Raw genomic sequence first — 10,339 nt, 5'->3', positions numbered from 1 at the left:
AATTTGGTGAAAAATGTTTCCCCTCAAAAAAGCTAAATAATATCCACCTGAAAATTTACGTCTCGATGTGGCCGAAAATTCACTCAAGTACTTGTGAGTCAGATGCAAATCTGCCGCGAATAATTTCAATCAGAAAAGGCATCAGCTATACAAAGCAGAATAAGAAAAGGCAGACGTACAAAAAAAAAAGCACAATATGAACGAAAATGATTTTAGAAATGTTACTGTCCATGAGCGGGTTAGCACTGCCATCATATACGAGCGTGCGCAGAGATTTACGATAAATTACGACGAGAGACTTACAAGGATTGAAAACACCAAGGTGGGCAAGCTGGTGGCGATTATTATGCAGCATGCGAGCATTAACGGCGAGTTGCGAGTTGCAAGTTTAAGTGGTTCGCAACGAGATACACAGTACAAATGATCTTTACTGCGCAACGATAGAGAAGCAGCCGTTGCTGCGCCGGGGTGACAGGAATACATTGACGCTGCGCATATTACCTAACTGGTTCGCACACTTCGCACATTCAAACTTGCTGTCATTTAGCACGGATAAAGCTCTTCTTTTTTTGGCAGGCTAATGGACGGAGCGCTGACGCAGAATTCGCTTTCTTTTTCTATACAATGGGCCTCACACAATTCCCTTTATTTCTACGCCTTAAAGGTCCCAAGAATACGTGTTTCCGCGAGCACTGAAGTACACAGACACATTTTGCAATGGTCAGCCGGCAGCTACGTCAACGACCGTTTGACCGTTTGAAGAAGCATCGCGCATCGGCGCAGCCTTCTGTATTGCGGGACGTTGGGGAGGGAGGTCACCTAGGTGACTGACACCTAGGGAACGTGTTAGATATTGTGCGTAGTGGCAACGTATTTTTTTTTACCACCGCGCAGTGACTGCTGCTTCTGTATCGTTGCGCGGTAAAGATCAATTGTAGTTGAGCATTTTTCCTGTCTATCTCGCTGTGTCCCGTAAACATTTGCGCCGTTAAACCACCTTCCATAAGACTTACGAGGAGTGTGTTAGGTACGAGTAACAGTATAGTATCTGTGCCGTATCATGCATGCTTCTCTAATATGTCAAGCCTGGACGAAGACCAAGACGCAAATCCCACGACGAATAGCCATCATGGTCCGCCACTACCTCCGCGCTGAACAAAGCAAGCAAGCAAATGTTGACCGAAGAAAAAGCGCTACCGTCCTTAGTGTTCGGTGCCCTGCATGAAGCTGTTTCTTTTTTTTTTCAGAAAGAAATACCTATGCTTGCTTGAGTTCAGATCGTCACGTTTAGTGCGCGCGTAAAGGCAAAGACGACACACATAGTTTGTGTTGTCCATAGCACATATGGGGTCCGAGGGGTGGAATACATCAAGGACGATGACCCTAGGATAGTAAAGATCGGCGTCTTGGAGGATTCATGAGAGCAGCCACAGCAGGCGGGAGCAGACTGTCAGCCTAAACAAGCCGAAGAAGCGGGGCTGTGTGGCTCTGAAGGTTCGTGGTAGCTCAAGAATGACCAGGCAGTGATGTTGGCGCTCAAGGCTGGCGTTCCCCCACTGCTCAGAAATATCAACATAAGTATTGAGAAGGATGACTAGGAGGTCATAAGCCCCCGAGTGCAGCAAGGTTGGAGCATTGTGCACATGTAGGGTAGCAGAAGGGTGCACGATTCTCTCTGAACTTCCTCTCGCTAATTGACCAAGCAAGTGTGATGAACTCTAGGCACGCACTGTCGGCCCCAAAGGTAATGTACGGCAGTTTTGGAGTCAGTGTGGAGGGCTAAGGTGGGCGGTGTTCCCCGCGATGTTCCTCAGTATGTTCGATAGGTGGTAGCTATACGTCAATTCAATTTGCTCGAGATTTTTCACACTACTGTCGGCAGATGTTCCGGCTGTAATATTCATGCGATGGTGGCTGTCTAATCGGTCTTTCCTGCGATCGCGAATATGTGCAGTCTGCATTCAGCGCGCTGATTCTTTGCTTCTAGCACTAAACATATTGGTGACCTGCGTCGAGCTTGGTTTGATATTCGTGGTTGGCGGCGCACCGATGCGCGTTGAAGCGGGTCGCTTCGTGGGAAGGTTCGCGACTCGGCCCCTCGCAAGCAGGAGAAGGTGGTGCACAACACAAAATAACACTTTTAAGCTAAGGCAAACTCAGGAATATAGAAGTCTACAGTTAAACGTAGCAAATTCGGCAAAAATCAGCGACGGTTACGATACTCCCTAATTCGAATTTTTTGTTTTGTGCGAAAATCTGTTTAAGTGGTTTGCATTCGCGATATATTGTGGCAAGGAATCAGATTCTGAACAAGACGGTGCCCTCGACGGCGGCGTTGAGCCTCTTTTCACGCAGCTCGCCTAGCAGCAGCGGCAGACGAAGAAATTTCACCGGTTGCGTCACTCATCAGACAGTTTTATAATAGCGTTTGTCGCCTTAATTAAGTACGTTATATAAACATAAGCACCCTTGCGGGACGTTACGGTGCGCGTCCTTTCAAGTCTTTTAGTTTACCGTATGGAAACGCAAGTGTAGAAAAGAGGTTATAAAACAGGGCGCCGTCTGGTGCCTCGTTGCCAAATGTATCCAAGCTATGACGATCCATTAGCAACCATACTGCATGCTGTTGCTATGTGAACGCGTCTCGTAGGCTTATACGGGCGCTAGAATCGCCGAACAATCTCACAAGATGGACGCGCTATGTGCTCATAACTAACCTTTCAGGTGAGTTTAGAGAAAGTGAAAGCTGGCGGGTTTAGAGAAAGTGAATAGTTATTGGCGATCAACGCCGGTGGGAGCGTAGCTATCACCAGAATTCACGCTGAAGCAGAAGCCATGGGTGCAGCCATGTCGACAACGCTATTTCTTAGCGTCCTTAAAGATACGAACCTTCAAATGCGGTTTTAGTTGGGCGTTCGCAACCACCCACGTGCGCAGGGCGTGAGGTTGTGCGTGCGTAGCGTAGCGCGCGCGCACAATGGGGCAACAGTTGGCCGGACGCCAAAGCTGACAAAGGGATTGCTGACTTGCACGCGTAGGAAGCAGTAGTGTGTTACTCAGCGCCGCCATATGCCACCTTCTGAAGCCGTGTAGCCAATAGCAGCCGCCACAAAGTGAAACCACAAGCCGGAGTCATATCTTCGGCCCGAGCGATATCGAAAAATGCGCTCTCGTGGACACGCGAGAACGTCCCGCAAAGCCCGCTGAGCCCGTAGCGGACGCTACGCTGCTTTTGAAAAGCTGCGGGCGCACGCAAGATATTGTGCGTGCTGTGCCTGCGCACTGAAGCCTCCGCGGGTTTGCTGCGTACGCACAGCTGCTGCGGACGCCCAACTAAAGCTGTCTAAACTCGGTAAAAAACGTACGTTATCGCAGCGCGCGTAAACCACAGAAACTTAATAACGTTCGGAGCATGTGCAGTGAGAACGACGCTATTTCTTTGCGTACGTAATGTCTTTACGTTCGGCTGCGAACGCTGTTCCAAAACTGTCTATTGTTCAGAAAGAAAGCGTGAACGCGGGAACGTGTGGCTCATGCGTAGCGCATTCTCTGTCTGTGGCGGCGCAGGCGAAGTAGAGCACGCGCAGTGGGTCCGAAGTCCATGCCAGCGCTTTGTTTCCGCGCTCGCAGCATGCTTGGTCGCCGTCAGTACTCCGCTTCCCTCCTCACCCTTTTGCCGTACTCTCTTCCTCCGCTTTCCTCCTCGCGCTCTCTTAGCTTTCGTCGTCTTTCATCCGCGCTCCGCTTTCGCTCTTTCATCCCTCACTGGGCTCGTTCGCTCAGTTACGAGAGACAATGCCGACGCCCGCCGCAGGACGCCCTCCTCAGGCCCTGCCCCCCCCCCCGAAATAAAGAAAGAAAAGAAGTCTGGCTAAATGCCTGGATGTCCACATTTAAGTCATTAACTGAAACAAACAATTCAATGCAGGTGAAGTCGGAAGTTTACAACTGCAGCTGCAGCCAAGAAAAGTGCAAAAAATTCTTGGCCACTTGGTTGCTGATGAAATCAGCAGCTTTGTCTCTTTTTTCCACTCTTTGTAATATCTGAACAAAGGACTGGATTTCACTGTTGTTTTCATAAACTAAAAAGCGTTTTTTATTTTCATTTCTTCCCGTTCGGACTGCAATTTTTTCAACTCTTCTCCTTGACGGGCAACTTTTTTTTTTCCATCTCTTGGCTGCTTTCTTTGACTGTTCCAGGACGTCCACAAGATCTAATGTAGGTTGGCAGGCCTGGTCAACATAAAAACTACGTTCAGAGCATGATTCTAAGGCAGTCTCTGGAACTTGAGCTTCCATCTCCTCGTTGAGAAAGTGCGAGACCCTTTCGATGGTGGAGCTTTCTCCTGAGCTGCCGCAATCATCGCCAGCCTCAACTACTGTGTCATCAGTAAAGTTTTGTCTACGGCGTTTGTTTTTTCGTCTGCACATTCTCTTTTTGCAGGTACTGTGGATATTTGCAAAACACGGTCGGTACTGCAGTCGGAAGCAGGAGCCAAGGCTTCGTGTTCTTCTTATAATCATTTTCTGTAAAGTGCAGGGAACATGCCAGAGACCTGTCGCTCGGGTCCAACTTGCTTCCTTTCCCGACACTCCTTGGCGAGAGATTTTTCTGCCACGCTTCTCGACGCTCCAAGTCGCAAGGGAACTCGTGATATTTCACAGTCGGGTCCTTTTTGCCATTTGTGTCACAGAGTGGCACACAACAGTTGCGTGGCATCGCGCCACATGAACGAAGATGGCTACGGCACACACGCACACCGCAGAGCCTTAACAAATTACAGCAAACACAGGCAAACATGCTCACACACACGCACGCGAAAAAGCACGAGATGAATGCATATCGCACGAGACAAACACGTTCTGACGCGAAGCGACTTGCTCACACACACGCACGCGAAAAGGTACGAGATGAATGCATAGATCACAAGGCAAACACGTTCTGACGCGAGAACCAACGCCCGCTTAGCCCCCGTGCGAAGTCGCGAAAGTGTCCCTGAGCAGTGGCGCTCTCACCAAGAAAAGTTGTGGCCGCACCTTGCTTTTGCATCCAGCGGCCGTGTTCGTACACTGTCCACCACAGAAAGAATTGTTAAATAAGGCTACGCTACCGCCGACGATACCACGATATGACACAGTCCAGTAACACATCCAGTTAAAAAAGTCGGGGAAGAGTGTGTGCTCCTTTCCTAACAACACAAAGTCTCCCACTTTGAAACTTTGATGCAGCAGCAGTCATCTGAAAAGTGCCAGTACCTCAGAGATTTTGTTATGGGCGGGGGGGAGGCGAATTTTTCGGTGAGTAAGTTCTAGGAGTACGACAAGGGCACGAGCTGCAAATCGATGCACAGTCGCTAATTGGAAAGGCTGCCTGTGCCGACGTCGTGATACTTTTGTAAGGAAAGTAGGAATGTGGCTTTTATAGCTCTCTTCTCCTGTAAAGCAACAGCATTGTCACGAAGCCATTTGAGAAAAAGACCATGTGTGGAGTAGCTGTGAAAACGACGGAAGAAGTGGCAGTCCGTTTGCTGAAGTTGTTAGTATGCCACTCTGCCTGTCTGTCACTGTGTTTCCACAGGTAAATTGTTCGTATATAGACTTGTGCCATACGTTTGCTCAGAGCAAAGGGGGCCATGACACCAAATTTTCTAGCGTGAATTCAGCATTGGACGTTAGATTGTACACATCCCACCGCAAGCTGTTAAAATTTGAGTGCATGCAGTGCGGCGGAGAACTTGTACCTGAATTTGTTGCATCGAAAGTTACACCGTACCGCCGTCTGGCGTCATTAATGTACCTCGACAATGCCTCCATCGGACTAATGGAAGCCAACCTCGAAAGTCATGCTTTTACAGCGAAGCTGTTACTCTCTATCTGGTCGGAATATTTCATGGGGTGCTTACCCAAAAAAACACTACCGCCACCTGGCTGCCGCGGCCACTCAGAGAGATCTCTACGGCGACTGGAAAAGGGGTTTGAATGTGAGTTCCCGCGTAACGGAATTACGCTGCCTCGTACAATGGAATTACAGTTGGATGCTATCATATCTGCAGGTTGTGACTAAGTCTTACTTGAGACATTTTTGATGCGTTCTACTTTGAGAAATTCAATTGGTTCAATAGCGCACTTGTGCTAGGCAGAGGGCCTACAAGAATGAGCATACATGCTGCACTTCCCCAAATGTGCGTGCGCACGGGACAAACGTCGCTTGTGGTGGTGGTAGTTGCGTACTATCGCCTAACGTCAGTTATGTTTGTCTCAGGTCGGTAACAGTTTCGCTGTGCGTCCCCTTTCACAGGGCGGAATGTTTATGTACTGCAAGTGCCGGAAGCGATTGCAAGAGCCGGAAACGGGTAACGCTCACCATGCATGGGCCGAAGGGCCAATGTACACTCTCCTCGAATATATATATGTATGTATATATATATATATATATATATATATATATATATATATATATATATATATATACATACATATAGAAGGGAATGATCTGCCGGCAGGTGGACAGTGCTGAGTAGGCACAAACCGCGGAACTTGTCCCTAGTACCTGTAGGTCGAACCGATCTGTTTTGTCCCTAGCGTGATTTGGTTCACTCATTTAGCATGCGATAATAATACCGGCAAACGGAAGTCTCAGAAAAGCCCCTGGAGTTATAACAAGTCGGGAAGCTTAGGATCTCCAGAGCACCCAATAAGTAGTGGGGTCATCAAACTGATACAAGGACGGTCAGTGGGCTGAGGCTTTGGCAAGCCCCCAACGCACGGGCCACCCCAGGTTCGAGCTCCAGTTTCACCTAAAGCCTCTTTGGTTTCGTGCAGACGCCGAAAAAATACCCTAAATGATGGCACCTTGTTACCCTTTGCAATCGGCGTCGAAACCCGCGTGCGCAATCATGGCGGAGTTCGGCGATCTCCCGGCAGAATAACTTCGGGGCATTTCTGGCGGCTGCCGGCAGGATAGCCACATTTGGTTTTATCGGCGCTGGTTGCTCATTTGGGTGGCCTCGCTTTTGGGTTAGTGCATTCGCGGCCCAGTTTTCTGTCGTTCCCCAATATTTCCCCAAAATATACTATGTGAGCGTAGTGGCGTTAGGATCAGCGAGTACGCACCCAGATGTCTGCAGAGGTGAATGGAAGAACCTGCGCTGTTCCCTTGCAGGCCAGGTCAAAGAAGTCTCTTCCTCTTCTTCGTTGTAGAGCAAGTCAGTTGGCGGCACGGTTTGAGGTGACATTACTGATGATGATAAACCCGATTTATTTTGAAAAGGTATGTCAGGATTTCATGCGAGTCAGCTATTGTTGTTCCGGACGCGCGCAGAGAACGCGATTTTTTTCTATTCCTTACTATCAACAGAATTCTTATGTTTTGTTTTAGAGATCACTTAATTTTTTCAAATTTTATTGTTACACTTTATCAATGCTGCTTCGATTTCTTTATGCTACTTGGTGACCCATTGGTTGCAAGAAAAACATATTAGCTACGTCAAGCGCTCTTGTCCACCTACCCAAAAGCATGCGCGTACGTCAATATCACACCACACAATCAAAAAAGAAATACAGGAGCTGTGGCTTGCCCTTGCGGTAGCACAGAGTCCGAGTAATTTGACTTGCGAAATCAGCTATTTCCAATCAGCCTTTTTAAACCTTCGACAGTGGTGGGTTTCGAATTAGGAGGAGGCTATAACCTCGCTGTTTTGGAGACAAGGCCTTCTTTCGAAAGTTAAGTTGATTTCTGCGTTTGATCTTATTTCTTCATTTCTTGTAAGTGGTGTTAAATGTACCGCCCGCTTCTTGGCAATACCCCGTTGTGGGGAGGTGCCACAATATGGAAATTACATTCATCATCGACACACGTCAGTCATTTCAAACAGATAGTTGACGTTGGCTCGATATGTACCGCCCGCTCCATGGCCAATCTCTCTTCGTGGGTGCTTTTGCCACAGTATGGGTATCATCATCATAATCAACACGTGGCAACCTTATAGATGAGCTGGTTGGTGTCGCCAAGAAAGAAGTAAACGTTCGATTGTGACCTTATCGTATACAGTAGATCGTAGGGCGATCATTTGAATTAAATGATTTGTTGATAAATTTATAGGTTCGGCATTTGGATACAACGCCCGTGTTTTCCACAGGCTACTTATTCCAATTAGTAGAAGCATACCAAAGGGCGCATGGTCACAGCTAGGTGGCACCATATGTCGCACGGAATGAGAATTTCAATCCACGCGTTTTTGAAGAGTTCGTCGAAGCGGATCCCGAAATAAAATGGAGCATATAAAACATTGTTTTATAGGCTGCATCTCTGCAACCTATAAAACACTGTTCAGTTGTTTCAGGCATATCACACACGCGACAATTAACTGACGTCACGAAAATGTCTCTTGAACGTAGCCAAGTCCTGACAGGCGTGGCTTCAGAATGTAATTTGAAAAAGAACGTTTTTGTAGGTGTAGGCAGAGGCATGTTAGGCACACGAGCTAGTACATGACCACTATCACCCCTATTGGTCTTCTGTATTCATGAGCTTCTTACCTTTACCATAATTTTAGTGTTTCTCGTGAAGATCGACCAAGAATGAACAGGAACTACATGGTGATCTGCGTATATGTCTTCGTTGCCGTGAAATTGGAAGAGACTTAGCTCGTTTGTTTCCCGCTGGCGTCCTGCGTGCCTGAAATAAATACCATGAAAGAAACAAAGGAAAGGTTCTGGCCTAGAGCTTAGAGTCGCACTGGGGCGGCCGAGTTTGGAATGCTGTTGCGGGACGCACGCCTTTTTATTTAATGCGGCTCTTCACCACCGAGCGATGGCACCAAAAATGGCTGACGGCGCAAGGAGCAGCAACACGTGAAAAATGCTCGGATTGACGTCACAGTTCTCAGGAAGGTTCATGTAAACGAAGTAAATCAATGGATTTGAAATGAAAATTGGCTAAACTTCGGTATGGGTGGGAATCGAATCCGGGCGCCTGGGTTCGAGATGAGCCCGCTTCCTCGATGACACGGCGCCTCGTTTTTCTTTTCTTTATTACATGGAAAACAAAACTGAAGGTACATTACAAAGTGGACACAACTGCACACTTAAAACTCAGGCAAACACACACATGCATCCAAGAAGTGCATCCAGTCTGGCGGAGGTTCCTGCGCAGCGTATACACTTTTTACGTAAGCAGCACTTTCGCGAAAGGATTTTGTAGATCGCGCGCTTTCGGCATGGCGATCACACAGTCTACATCTCCACAGGCTATGTAAACCAAGTACTATGAACAGGTCACAGGGAGGATTACCCGTAACCTTAAACGGTAGAAACCTAATTGAATATGGAGTGATGTCAATGTCCTTTTTAATCGTCCGTTGGAGAATGTCCCCAAAAAATACAGCGTCCCTACAGTCTATGCAGCAGTGATCTATGGTTTCGGCACGTGGACAGAGTCGACAGATTGTTAACCACGGCACAAAGCAACCTCTCGAATTCAACCAAGTTTTAACAGGGAGTGTTTCCGAATGCAATTTGAAGAAAAATGTTTTTACTCCAGGAGGTACACACATTTTTCGGACGCGCTTAAGTACATCCTGACAAGGTCGGCTTAAATAAGGTGCGCGATACAATGGATCTGGGAAAATAGAGTCCACCAGTGCCGCAGAAATTGCTTTTTGACTCGCAGTGAACACGTACTCCCAGGCTGAATCTAACTTTCAAGAAAAGAAATTTGTAAACAACCTCCTTGAGAAAGCCCCAAGGAGCCTGTTCGACATCTTTGGCATTTGATGGCACTACTATATTAGGAACATAATGAACTAAACGGAGTTGCAACATTTCACACAAAAACGGATGGTCACTGTCTCGAAAGAAAAACAGGCGAGAAAGAATTTGCCTGACGAAGAAGTGAACTAATCCTAGACCACCACGTTAAAGGGGGAGGAACAGATTGTCGCGCCGCATCGATTCACAACTCGAACTCCAAATAAATATTGCAAATACCCGATGCAGTGCCTGAAGGCGAAGTCGTGAGCAGTGCAGTACCTGCAGCACATACATAAGACGGGAAGCTAAGAACACGTTGCACACTTCAGCACGAATGAACATTGACAAATTCCGCCCTCGCCATGAATTCACTTTACGTTGAATTTTGTCAACTTCTCCCGACCAATGAGCGTTGCTATTTCTATACAGTGAGAGAGGCACACCTAAATAACGCAGGTCTTTTTTCCATTGAATTCCTGCGTAATGTGATGGCATTGTGGCCCATAATCGAAACCAAAAATCTGAACTTTTTTTTCAAAGTTAACGCTTGCATCAGAAGCCGCACAAAATTCTTCTGTAATTGCAAGAG

The sequence above is a fragment of the Dermacentor variabilis genome, chromosome 4 (genome assembly GCF_050947875.1).
Source record: "Dermacentor variabilis isolate Ectoservices chromosome 4, ASM5094787v1, whole genome shotgun sequence".
NCBI classification, from domain to species: domain Eukaryota; kingdom Metazoa; phylum Arthropoda; class Arachnida; order Ixodida; family Ixodidae; genus Dermacentor; species Dermacentor variabilis.
Note: the sequence above shows the minus strand (reverse complement) of the source record.